Source organism: Hyla sarda, chromosome 2 (assembly GCF_029499605.1).
Source record: "Hyla sarda isolate aHylSar1 chromosome 2, aHylSar1.hap1, whole genome shotgun sequence".
Taxonomy (NCBI): domain Eukaryota; kingdom Metazoa; phylum Chordata; class Amphibia; order Anura; family Hylidae; genus Hyla; species Hyla sarda.
Window position 1 is genome coordinate 274,334,815 of NC_079190.1, and position 12,803 is coordinate 274,347,617.

Sequence of the window (12,803 nt, forward strand, 5' to 3'; positions counted from 1 at the left end):
ATATCCTCTCCCTAGAACCACTGGTACATACATTACAATCAGATCCCCGCATAACCGGTATCCCCCTGGCCTCTAATACCCATATTATATCCCTGTATGCGGACGACATATTGTTATCCCTAACGAACCCTACAACTTCCCTCCCAGCGGTCTTAGATAATATAGCTGAGTATGGTTCTTTATCATACTATCATTTAAATAGCTCAAAAACGCAGATCCTTTCCCTTAACCTCTCTGTGGAATCTGAATCCCTTCTACGATCCCGTTTCTCCTTTGATTGGAAGGCACAGGGAATAGATTATTTAGGCCTACATGTCACCTATCCACATTCTACTTTATACAATGCAAACTATGTTCCCATGTTGGCGGTGATGGAGAGGGATGCAAAGTTCTTTTCCAGGTATGACATTTCATGGACAGGGAGAGTAGCAACTTTCAAAATGTTTATGCTTCCGAAACTCTTGTATCTTTTTAGAACTCTCCCCATATCGCTGCCCTCTACTTTCTTCCACAAAACACAATCCCTGCTTTCTAAATTTATTTGGGCTGGGAAAAGGCCTAGGCTAGCATCCAGGATAATGGCACGGTCGCCCCAAGCGGGTGGAATGGGTGTTCCCAACATTAAAGGCTACTATGTGGCGACATTAGTTGCCATGTTAAAAAATTGGTGGTGTATGAAGTTAGATACCCCTTGGGCTTTTATAGAAAACAAGCTAGCCTTCCCTTACAATTTACGTGATCTTCTTCTTTTCCCTGCGTGGTCACTCCCAACCCTGCGCCTAACTAACCCGATAATGAAAGCGTCATACTCAGTTTGGGTGGACTACCAGACAGCTATAAAACAAGACATGACTTCTGACTTAGAAGACTTACCTATTTCCTTTGCTCAAGCCTCTCTTTCTGACTTATCACTTGAACAGTGGATAGATAATGGCATCACACATGTTAAGCACCTCTTTGTTCAGGGTAGACTGCAAACCTTTGAATTTCTACAGGGCAAGTATCATCTACCACATGTAGATTTTTATAAATATCTAAGGGTCAGGCATTTCCTGCAATCTTTACGCCCCTCAGAGATTGGAGTGCATAGGACTACCTTTACTCTCCTGGCCTCCCCTCTGAAAGGCCTTAAACCTTTCTATTCTTATTATTTGCATTCAAACACTTGTGTTAAAACTTACCCCCTAAGACTATGGGAAATGGATCTTGCTACACAACTGGACGTTGATGACTGGCGTCATGCATTTAAGTATGTACGTAGAGCTTTCCAGTGCTCCTCTCACATTGAATCCGCATATAAGACAATGTTAAGATGGTATTTTACACCAGACAAGATAGCTAGGATATACCCCGGATCTTCGGATCTTTGTTGGAGAGGGTGCGGCTGTAGGGGGACTCTATATCACATTTTATGGCTTTGTCCAGCTATCCAATCATTCTGGGCCTATTGTGAAAGTCTAGTGAGAGAGATATGTGGCTCCAGGCTCAATCTGACCCCTAGTTTAGCATTACTCTTTATAGGGCTACGCACAGTCTCCCCTGCAAATCGTGAGGTTTTGTGCATCATATGTGTAATTGCAAAAAACCTGCTAACAAGTAGATGGAAGACTGTTAACACTCCATCTTCAGAAGAACTTGAAAGGATTAACACCACCTATTCTTTTGAAAATATTCTAGCATTAGGTTCCGGCAGGATGACTAGATTTCAAAACAGATGGAGGTCGTGGGTGGTCTCACCTTATTGTAAAAATATTTGACCCTAGCATCTTTCTAGTTGGCATGGTTTTTTTACTCCCCCCGCCTCTCCCTTTGGCAATACTCCCAGGGAAAGATTGGGTGGAAAGAGACCCTACTCCTGGTCATTATTCACCTAAGAGAGATGCCAAATGAGTGTTTCTAGAGGTATTAGGCACAATAGAATAATATTGATTTGTGTACTTCTAAAACTTTTGTAATTGTTTGTTTATATGAAAAAGTTCGACAGCTGCGTCTGTCCCTACTGCTTTACATTGTAATAACTTTGTGAAATTGCTAATAAAAATTATTGAAAGTAAGTCCTCCGGCTACCTCTATAGTGGATCGCCCCCCTGCGATCACGCTGCGGGGGGCGATCCACCCCACTAGCCCACCAGGGAGCATTCACATCTCCCTTTAGACGCTGCTGTCAGCTTTGACAGCGGCAATCTAAAGGGTTAATAGCCAGCCGCGACGATCGCCGCATGCTGGCTATTAGCGGCGGCCCCCGGCTACTGAGAACAGCCGGGGGCTGCAGAGTATGGAGAGGGCAGGAATCTCGAGCCCGCTCCATACATACTGCAGAGCGCCGCATGCATCTCCCCGTGCAGACGCGCCTCCTCCCCTCAGCTCTCCGAAGCTACAGCTGGGGGGAAGTGAAGGCAGAGGACGCAGGTCTGCACAGGGAGCAAGAAGCCACGCCCCCTCATCTCCCCCCCCCCGCACGTCTGCAGAGTAGGGGAGAGAAGACCAATACACAGCTTCTCATCTCCCCTGCTCTGCTTCCGAGGATACAGTTTTTTATTGTCGGAGGCGGCAGAGTATGGAGCGGGCAGGAGTCGGGATCCCGCTCCATACAGACTGCAGATCGCCACCGCACTTGTCAGGTCCGGCCCTGCTTGGCGAAGCCGGGCTAAGGGCTGGACAAATTCACCTGCCCGGCGCCCAAAACTTCTAGTCCCGGGCGTCGGGCGATAGGAATTCCACATCCCTGTAGATATGAGACAGATATTAGATAGATATTAGATAGATAAGAGATAGATAGATAGATAAGAGATAGATATTAGATAGATAGATATGAGATAGATATGAGATAGATAGATAGATATGAGATAGATATTAGATAGATAGATAGATAGATATGAGATAGATGTGAGATAGATAGATATGAGATAGATAGATATGAGATAGATGTGAGATAGATAGATGTGAGATAGATAGATATGAGATAGATATTAGATAGATAGATATGAGATAGATAGATAGATAGATATGAGATAGATAGATATGAGATAGATATGAGATAGATAGATATGAGATAGATAGATATGAGATAGATATATAAGAGATAGATATCAGATAGATAGATATGAGATAGATATTAGATAGATAGATATGAGATAGATAGATATGAGAGATAGATAGATATGAGATAGATATATATGAGATAGATAGATATGAGATAGATATTAGATAGATATTAGATAGATAGATAAGAGATAGATAGATAAGAGATAGATATTAGATAGATAGATATGAGATAGATAGATAGATAGATAGATATGAGATAGATAGATATGAGATAGATAGATAGGAGATAGGTAGTAGGGATGTAAGAAAAAATCGATTCTCGCGATAATCGCGATTTTTCATTTGCCGATACAGAATCGATTCAAAATATTTTTGAATCGATTCTTTTAGGGATGTGGAATTTTTATCTGCGGACGCCCGGAACAGCATGTCATGTCCCGGGCATCAGGAGATAAAAGTTCCACATTTGTGGAGCCGGGCAGGCCGGATCTGACACGGCTATGGAGCGGGCTCCGACTCGTGCCCACTCCGTACTACGCGACCCCAGGCTGATTTCAGTAGCCGGGGGCCGCCGCTAATAGCCAGCATGCGGCAATCGCCGCGGCTGGCTATTAAAGGAGTATCCGGTGCGCACTTTTCTCATTTTATCCTATCCAGGCTGCAAAATAAAACGCACTTTATCTTACCTGCCAACGAGCCCCCGGAGCTCCGGTACAGGTGTTCGGTCCCCGGGCTGTATTCTTCTTACTTCCTGTTAGTCCGGCACGTCACATGGAGCTTCAGCCTATCACCAGCCGCAGCGATGTCCCGCCTCCGCTGGTGATAGGCTGAAGCTCCATGTGACGTGCCGGACTAACAGGAAGTAAGAAGAATACAGCCCGGGGACCGAACACCTGTACCGGAGCTCCGCGGGCTCGTTGGCAGGTAAGATAAAGTGCGTTTTATTTTATTTTGCAGCCCGGACGGGATAACATGAGAAAAGTGAGCACCGGAGTACTAGATCGCCGCTGTCAAAGCTGACAGCGGCGTCTATTGGGATCTATGAATGCTCCCAGGTGGGCGATATATCGGGATATATCGCGATGTATCGTCACCTAGACGGTATCGCGATATATCGGGATATATCGAATCGCCACACTGGTATCGCGATTCGAATCGAATCGCCAAATTCTTGGCGATTCACACCCCTAATAGGTAGATAGATATGAGATGATAAGATAGATAGCTATGAGATGGATAGATAGATAGATAGATATGAGATAGATAGATAGATAGATAGATAGATAGGATCCGTGTTTCCCAACCAGGGTGCCTCCAGCTGTTACAAAACTACAAAACCCAGCATGCCCACACAGCCAAAGGCATGCTGGAAGTTGTAGTTTTGCAACAGCTGGAGGCACCCTGGTTTGGAAACACTGAGATAGATAGAAAGTGACTTACTGTACATAGCACCAGCTGTGGGCAGGGGAAGGCTTCATTTTCCCGTGGGCAGCTTTATTGGTGAAGCAGGAAATACAGCATGGAACACAGGGGGTCATGTGGGGGAGGGGGAGGAGCTTCCATCTCTGCTGCTCTCTTCCTCCCAGAGTCTGTGCGGCCCCAGCGCTGATCTAAACAGCCTGAAGGGGAAAAATGATAAGAATAGAAAAGTCCCTGGCAGCAGCAGACCGCCCCTCAGACTCAGCCGCTGTCCGACCTGTCAGTTGTTGTAAACCCCTGAGAGCGGCCCTGGGCACAGCTCTTAAATCTGTGGCTGTAAACTGCTATGTTCAGAGCAAAGAGGGGAACAGCTCAGCCCACGGACTGCCGCGGCCCACCGAGAAAATACCTGCTTTGCCAATGGCCAGTCGGGCACTGTAAGGGGCGCATGATGGGGGCATTATATATGAGGGGCACATGATGGCGGTATTATATGTGAGGGGCACAGCACAGGGTTCATTATATGTGTGGGGCACAGCACAGGGGCATTATATGTGAGGGGCACAGCACAGGGGGCATTATATGTGAGGGGCACAGCACAGGGGGCATTATATGTGAGGGGCACAGCACAGGGGGCATTATATGTGAGGGGCACTGAACAGGGGGCATTATATGTGTGGGGCACAGCACAGGGGGCCCCCCTGTCATGTGCTCTTCACATATAATGCCCCCTGTGCTTTGCCCTGCAGCCCCTCACATTAAATATTCCCTTTTCTCTGCCCCCCCCCCCCCCCCAAGTTTTTAAATCCCCCTCCCCCTCCTCCTGTACGACATAGTGCCCCTAAAAGTGGCACATATTCTGTCCCTCTAATTCCCTGGGCCCTGAGCATACTCTTCTTACTTACAGTATGCGGGCCGCAGGGACGGGATCTCCGGGCGCCGAAGCCATGATGTGACGTCATCGCGCCGGCCTGCAGTGGATCGCGTCCCTGCAGCTCACACACTGTGTACTCACAGCGTGTGTGAAACGTTAGTGAATGGTGGAGCGGGAGCTTACAGCTTCAGCTCCACCATGCAAGGGGCGGGGGCAGCAGTCTGGATCCGCCACTGGGTCCTGATCAGACACACACAGATGTAAAATAGTGTGGCAATGCTTAATTTTGCCCTTATAAAAGTAGGAGGAGGGCAAGCTACGCTGTACCATGTGAGGAACTGTAAAATGCCCCTTGAGAAGGATGTGGGTGAGGATAGGCGGCACATGTTAAAAGCTGAACCAGATAAGTACAACCATGAAGGTGTGGTGGATCATTGCATGCCAAATGTTGACCCAGTAGGCCATAAAATGCATTTATTTGGCACTGGCCATAGCTACGACTCCAAGTATCTATCAACAACTTAGACAAGTGTAAATTCAGCCTCACGACTGAGTGCATACTGTTGTTTGCAGGATATAGATTTGGTTATAGATATAACATAGAGACTGTACTGCCGGAAGTTGAGGGCTGGCTACTAGACAAATGACATGGAATAGGAGCAGTGGCAGCATCATCATCTGTAATTCCTAAAATGATGCCCTGGACAAACTTTCTGCTTGCAGATCCCACACTGTGCATTGTTTACTTGCCCTAGGAAGGTGCAGAAGAATTGCCACATGACAAAGTACTGTAAGGAGATAGCATGTACATCACCCCAAACATGTCAGGCTTTTTATCTGAAGTACACAAATGCTGCAGCAGTTTTGCAGTCACCTGATGCTTGACCCTACCAGCAGGCTACATCTGGGAAGTCTTGCACATCTTCTGGCCCTACCTCATCTCGGCTTTTTATCGCTGACAGTGTCACCGATAACCTCCTGCTCCGACGTCAAATCTTCATCACCTGGTTCACAAATGCTTTTCAAAATCACATTATCATCATCATCATCATCATAGTCCTCTTCATCATCCCCATCACTACTCTTAGTCTATTGTATAGTCTAATGGACTCCTTGCCCCAACTCCTCGTCACATAAAGACACATGGCAATAAACAATAGGTGATAATCTAAGAAATGATTGCGGTATGTGATGGAAAATCCATTTACTGTGATGATACATCTAGTGGCTACAGAAAATTAAGAAATTGTTCCCCCAGCTTCCCTCCCTCCCTCCTGCTCCATAAGTATTTCAGCATTTCCTGTCGACTATTTCTTTAAGAGACATAATTAATTCAACCAGCAGGTGGCAGCATTACTGAGCCTCCTGCTAATATCAAAGAATGAAAAGAGACGGAAAAGATGAGAAGAAACTGCAGCCTGCTGGGATAAGTGAGCATTCTACGTAGGGGAGAATTTAGATGTCAGAGAAACAGCAACAGTGAATTTCCAAATGCTGCAAAGTCCACATTAATGTTGAGTTTATTTCAAAGCCTTATAAAGTGAACAACACAAATAGAAGAGGCTATGCACTGTGAAAATGCTAAGGGGTTATGCTGGGTGTAGTAGTCCTCAATGTTTATGTTAAAGGGAAGAGTGGTAACTAACCCAATGTTCCTCTGTGACCAGAAAACCTTTTTGTCAGTGAAGCTGTCCCTATATGCAAAGTGCAGGAATGAGACTTCTCGACACTAAGATTCCATCAAACAACTTGTAAGCGTTACTCAAACCTCTGGTGTGAATCCAGTATGAGGCTGGAATTTCACTGAGGTTTTTTTTTTTTTTGCAAAAACGCCAGGTCCAGATGTTAGCTGCAAGTCAATAGTAAACTGCAAAATCCCAGATTCACTTGGAGTTTTTCAGTTTGGAGTTTTTTTAATCCTTTTGGCGTTTTTCAGCAATTTCGGGCTCAGAGGCTGGATTTTCAAAACGCCTGACAAAACCTAGTTTGGCGTTTTTTGCCCTGAAATCGTGGCGTTTTCCTTCCTATAGAAGTCTATGGGAGAGCAAAAACGCCAAAAAAAAACGCCATGTTGGTTTTAAATTTTGCGTTTTTGCAGGCGGTTTTTATTCTTTTTTGGACTTTAGCGATCCAAAAAAATTATGGAAATACCTTTTTTATAAAAATTGCGTAGGGTACGATAAAAAAAAAAAAATAAAAAAGATACAGTAGTGATGGAAAAAATTGTATCTAACGAAATGTATCTTTTTTATTACGAAATGTTTATAAATTTTTAAATAGGGATCAATTTATGTGAGCGGGTAAAGCACTAAAAATGTAGCCGACAATAATAAAAATGTAGTGTGTGCGTGTTTAAAATTTTTTTTTTTACATTTTTTAGGTAGTACTACTACTCCCAGCATGGAACACACTGTTCCATGATGGGAGTAGTAGTACCTGTACTAATTGACAGATCGCCCGTTGCGATCTTCCTGTATAATGTATAGATGCGGCCGCTTTTCTATGGTCCACTTCACTGCCGTATATATACACATATTCATATTTCCCGCAGAGAGCTGTGATTGGCCAGATGGTTCCAGCCAATCACAGCTCTCTGTGAGAAATCGGAATGTGTATATATACGGCGTGCAGGGGACCATAGGAGAGCGCCGGCCGCTGCATCCATACATTATACAGGAGGATCAAAGCGGGTGTCAGGAGTGATACCCGCAGTGATCTTTCCTTAATTACAAGTACTACTACTCCCAACATGGAGCACACTCTGCTCCATGCTGGGAGCTGTAGTACCTGCAATAATAGACAGATCGCAGTAGGTGTCAGAAGTTACACTCGCTGCGATCTGTCTATTAATGCAGGTACTACAGCTCCCAGCATGGAGCAGAGTGTGATCCATGTTGAGAGTAGTAGTATCTGCAGACATCACAGTGGATGTCACTACTGACACTCACTGTGATTGTCCTGTCTATAGCAGAGATGGAGCCACTGTATACATCACTCACATCACTGCTCTGCACTGTACTCCGGGCCGGCCACTCATTGATTGATATTTTACTCAGAGCTGTGATTGGCTGCAACCATCCGGCCAATCACAGTTCTGGGCGGAAAATATCAATAGAACATCACTCAGAGTATAGTGCAGAGGTGCAAGCGCTGTATAAAGCCGCTCCGCTTCTCTGCTATATAATGGACTATCGCATCGGGTGTCAGACTGACACACGGGGCGATATGTCTATAGTACAGGTACTACTACTCCCAGCATGGAACAGTGTGTTCCATGCTGGGAGTAGTAGTACTACATAAAAAATTTGAAATAAAAGAGAAAAAAAAGTTAAACACACACTTTACACAAAAATTTATTAAAACTTTGTTATAAAAAATAAACATTTAGTTAAAAACATTTGTACATCCCTACTGGATCCTTTTTTTTTTTTTTTTTTTTTTTTGGTACCCAACTATTTTGTAAAAAAAAAAAAAAAACACAAAGGCTAGGTTTCCATTTGGTTTTTTTTCTGGCAGTTTTTGGTTATCTGCCACTGCAGTTTTTAAGCCAAAGTCAGAAGTGGATCCATAAGGGAGGAGAAGTGTAAGTCCTTCCTTTATATATCCCATTCCTTTTGAATACATTTCTGGCTTTGGCTCAAAAACTGCAGTGGCAGTTTTCCAAAAACTGCCAGAAGAAAAACCAAGTGGAAACCTAGCCAAAAGGGGCCAAAAAAGGCAAATTCCACACAAACTGTGGCAGTTTTTCTGGGGTTTTTTCTGCCACAAAATTCGCAGGGCAAAAATCTCAGTGGAGTCCCAGCCTAAGGCAGTTGCTTTAGTATACAATCATGGCCGTAAATGTTGGCACCCCTGAAATTTTTCAAGAAAATGAAGTATTTCTCACAGAACAGGATTGCAGTAACACATGTTTTGGTATACACATGTTTATTCACTTTGTGTGTATTGGAACTAAACTAAAAAAAATGGAGGAAAAAAAGCTAATTGGACATAATGTCACACCAAATTCCAAAAATGGGCTGAACAAAATTATTGGCACCCAATATTCATATATTCAATATTTGGTTGCACACCCTTTGGAAAAAATAACTGAAATCAGTCGCTTCCTATAATCATCAATAATCTTCTTACACCTCTCAGACGGAATGTTGGACCACTCTTCCTTTGCAAACTGCTCCAGGTCTCTCTTATTGGAAGGGCGCCTTTTCCCAACAGCAATTTTAAGATCTCTCCATAGGTGTTCAATAAGATTTACATCTGGACTCATTGCTGACCACTTCAGAACTCTCCAGCGTTTTGTTGCCATCCATTTCTGGGTGCTTTTCGACGTATGTTTGGGGTCATTGGGGGGTATTTATCATTGCATATACACGTCTTTTATTGCGTACTGTTGTCGCATTTCCACTGAGACGTTGCGATTTGCGACTTTTCATTGCGCCTTTGTCATTATGTCGTTTTCAGGTTCGGATTGCAAATCAACTTATGACTGCTTCTTTTTTGCAGTGGTCGGGAATTTACTATTAGCGCCTTTTATACTTTGTCGCAAAAACGGTTACTAATACCGCAATTTTGACGCAATTCAAAGTCATTTTTAAACTGACATAAAAAAGTACCATACCATCAGTTTTGGCTAGTAAACCCCAATAAACGCCAAAGTTAAGATATAGTGTGCGACAAATGATAAATTTGGCGCAAGTCCGTCAAAAACACCACAAAAACCCAAGATCTCGGACGCAAACCCAGCTTTCTGACACTGGGCTGTACAGTGCGACCCAAAATCCGTTGGACATCCTCAGATTTCATGATGCCTTACACATATTTAAGGCACCCAGTGCCAGAGGCAGCAAAACAACCCCAAAACATCATTGAACCTCCACCATGTGTCACTGTAGGTACTGTGTTCTTTTCTTTGTAGGCCTCATTCCGTATTCGGTAAATAGTAGAATAATGTGCTTTACCAAAAAGCTCTATCTTGGTCTCATCTGTCCACAAGATGTTTTACCAGAAGGATTTTGGCTTACTCAAGTTCATTTTGGCAAAATGTAGTCTTGCTTTTTTATGTCTCTGTGTCAGCAGCGGGGTCCTCCTAGGTCTTCTGCCATAATGTTTCACTTCATTTAAATGTCGCTACTGATGCTCCCTGAGCCTGCAGGACAGCTTGAATATCTTTGGAACTTGTTTAGGGTTGCTTATCCACCATCCGGACTATCCTGCATTGACACCTTTCATCAATTCTTCTCTTCCGTCCACGCCCAGGTAGATTAGCTACAGTGCCATGGGTTGCAAACTTCTTGATAATGTTGCGCACTGTGGACAAAGGCAAATCTAGATCTCTGGAGATGGACTTGTAACCTTGAGATTATTGATATTTTTCCACAATTTTGGTTTTCAAGTGCTCAAACCACATGCAGACACAGAAGTGAACTTCTCTCCTTTTTATCTGCTTTCTGGTGTGATTTTTTTTTTTATTGTCCACACCTGTTACTTGCCCCAGGTGAGTTTAAAGGAGCATCACATGCTTGAAACAATCTTATTTTTCCATAATTTTGAAAGGGGGCCAATAATTTTGTCCAGCCCATTTTCGGAGTTTGGTGTGACATTATGTCCAATTTGCTTTTTTTACTCCCTTTTTTTGTTTAGTTCCAATACACACAAAGGGAATAACATGTGTATAGCAAAACATGTGTTACTGCAATCCTTTTCTGTGAGAAATACTTCATTTTCTTGAAACATTTCAGGGGTGCCAACATTTACGGCCATGACTGTATATAATATATATATATATATATATATATATATATATATATATATATATATATGTATATGTATATATATATATATATATATATACATATATATATACATACACATATATAGGAAAATACTTTTCCTTATATTCTTGACAGCAGTTAGATATGCATTATCTATCATTATTATTATGATTATTGTTAGTAGCATGTTTATGTTATGTGGTCAGTATACCATTTGTAACCTATTTAGTTTTCCTGCACCTATAAGTTAGCATGTATGTAATCTGGTGGTCTGATTTTGTCCCATAAAGAGTCTACAGTAATATTTTATCAAATAGATTTATAACTGTAAGTCTAGACAATTTACTGAGGGTCTATTCATTAGTTAAACTTGGGAGGGACCATTAATGCCAGATTCAGATTGAAGACTTGGGAAAATCCTGATTAGTTGGAGAGATGACTTGACATGATATATCGATATCTTAGGTAATGGCTGCTAATTTTTAAGAAAATATTTTAGCAACTCGTGGACAAGAGTGCCCTCTCTGGTCAGTGAAATAGTTACATCAGGGCGAGACAAGGGCCTAGCACGTTTTTGTTCTGGAGACGTGATTGGTTAATTTCTTATCTGATCGAGATAAGGGAGCCTTGTTTAAATTGTAGTGGTGAGGTGAGGGGGGGCCATCATCCTTTGTTCCTTCTTTGGAGAGCATCCCAGATTATGTTTCTGTGACTGCTGAGTAGTGATGTCCCGAATAGTTCGCCGGCGAGTAATTCCCAGCGAACATAGCTTGTTCGCTTTCGCCGCGGCAGGCAAACATATGCGATGTTCAGTCCGCCCCCTATTCATCATCATCATTGAGTAAACTTTGACCCTGTACCTCACAGTCAGCAGACACATTCCAGCCAATCAGCTGCAGACAGTGGCGTTGCGACCCGGGTGCGGGGGGTGCGGCCCGCACCGGGTGACACCAACTTAATGGGGTGACACCAAGACGCTCCGCAGCACCCACACCCCCTCCCCAGCTACACTGACACCCCCCTACTGTGCCCGACCGGCCTCCCATCCGTCAGCACCCCCCCCCCCGCCTTCACATGCGCTGTGTGTGCGGTGCGCCCATCCGTCAGCAACCCCCTTTCAGTGCGCCCGTCCATCATCACGCTCCCCCCCCCTCACCTTCACCAGTACTGTGCCCGGCCTCCGCTCCCACGTCTGCGCCGGGCCGGCCTGACGTCACACCGCATGGCCGCGCAGGGGGACGTCAGTTACGTCACTCGCATTGCGCCCGGTGAGAAGGAGCGCTGCGCTGGATGGGTGAGTGTGTGTGTGTCTGTCTCTATCTATGTTTGTGTGTGTGACTCTGTGTGTATTTGACTGTGTGTGTGTGTGTGACTCTCTGAGTGTGTGTGTGACTGTGTGTGTGTGTGACTCTGTGTGTTTGTGTGACTCTGTATGTGTGACTGTGTGTGTGTGACTGTGTGTTTGTGTGACTCTGTGTGTGTGACTGTGACTCTGTGTCTGTCTGTGAGTGTGTCTCTCTGACTGTGTGTGTGTTTGTGTGTGTGTCTCTCTGTGTTGTATGTGTTTTTTTTTGTGTGTGTGTGGGGGGGGGGGGTTTGAACCAGCGATTTAATGTGGGGAGACTTTGACGCATTGTGGGGAACCTGCGGCCTAATGTGGGGAGTCTATGCTACCTAATGTGGGGAGTCTATGC

The 12,803-nt window shown here is 44.1% G+C and overlaps 1 long non-coding RNA gene across 2 annotated transcripts in view; it reads right to left on the reverse strand.

Moving 5' to 3' along the window:
- Window positions 1-12,803, reverse strand: part of LOC130356098 (uncharacterized) — a 112,128-nt gene that overhangs the window by 86,854 nt on the left and 12,471 nt on the right. For both annotated transcript variants that reach the window (XR_008888779.1, XR_008888778.1), the window contains exon 2: window positions 4,486-4,664. This is a non-coding gene — a long non-coding RNA (uncharacterized LOC130356098). The remainder of the gene's footprint in view (window positions 1-4,485; window positions 4,665-12,803) is intronic.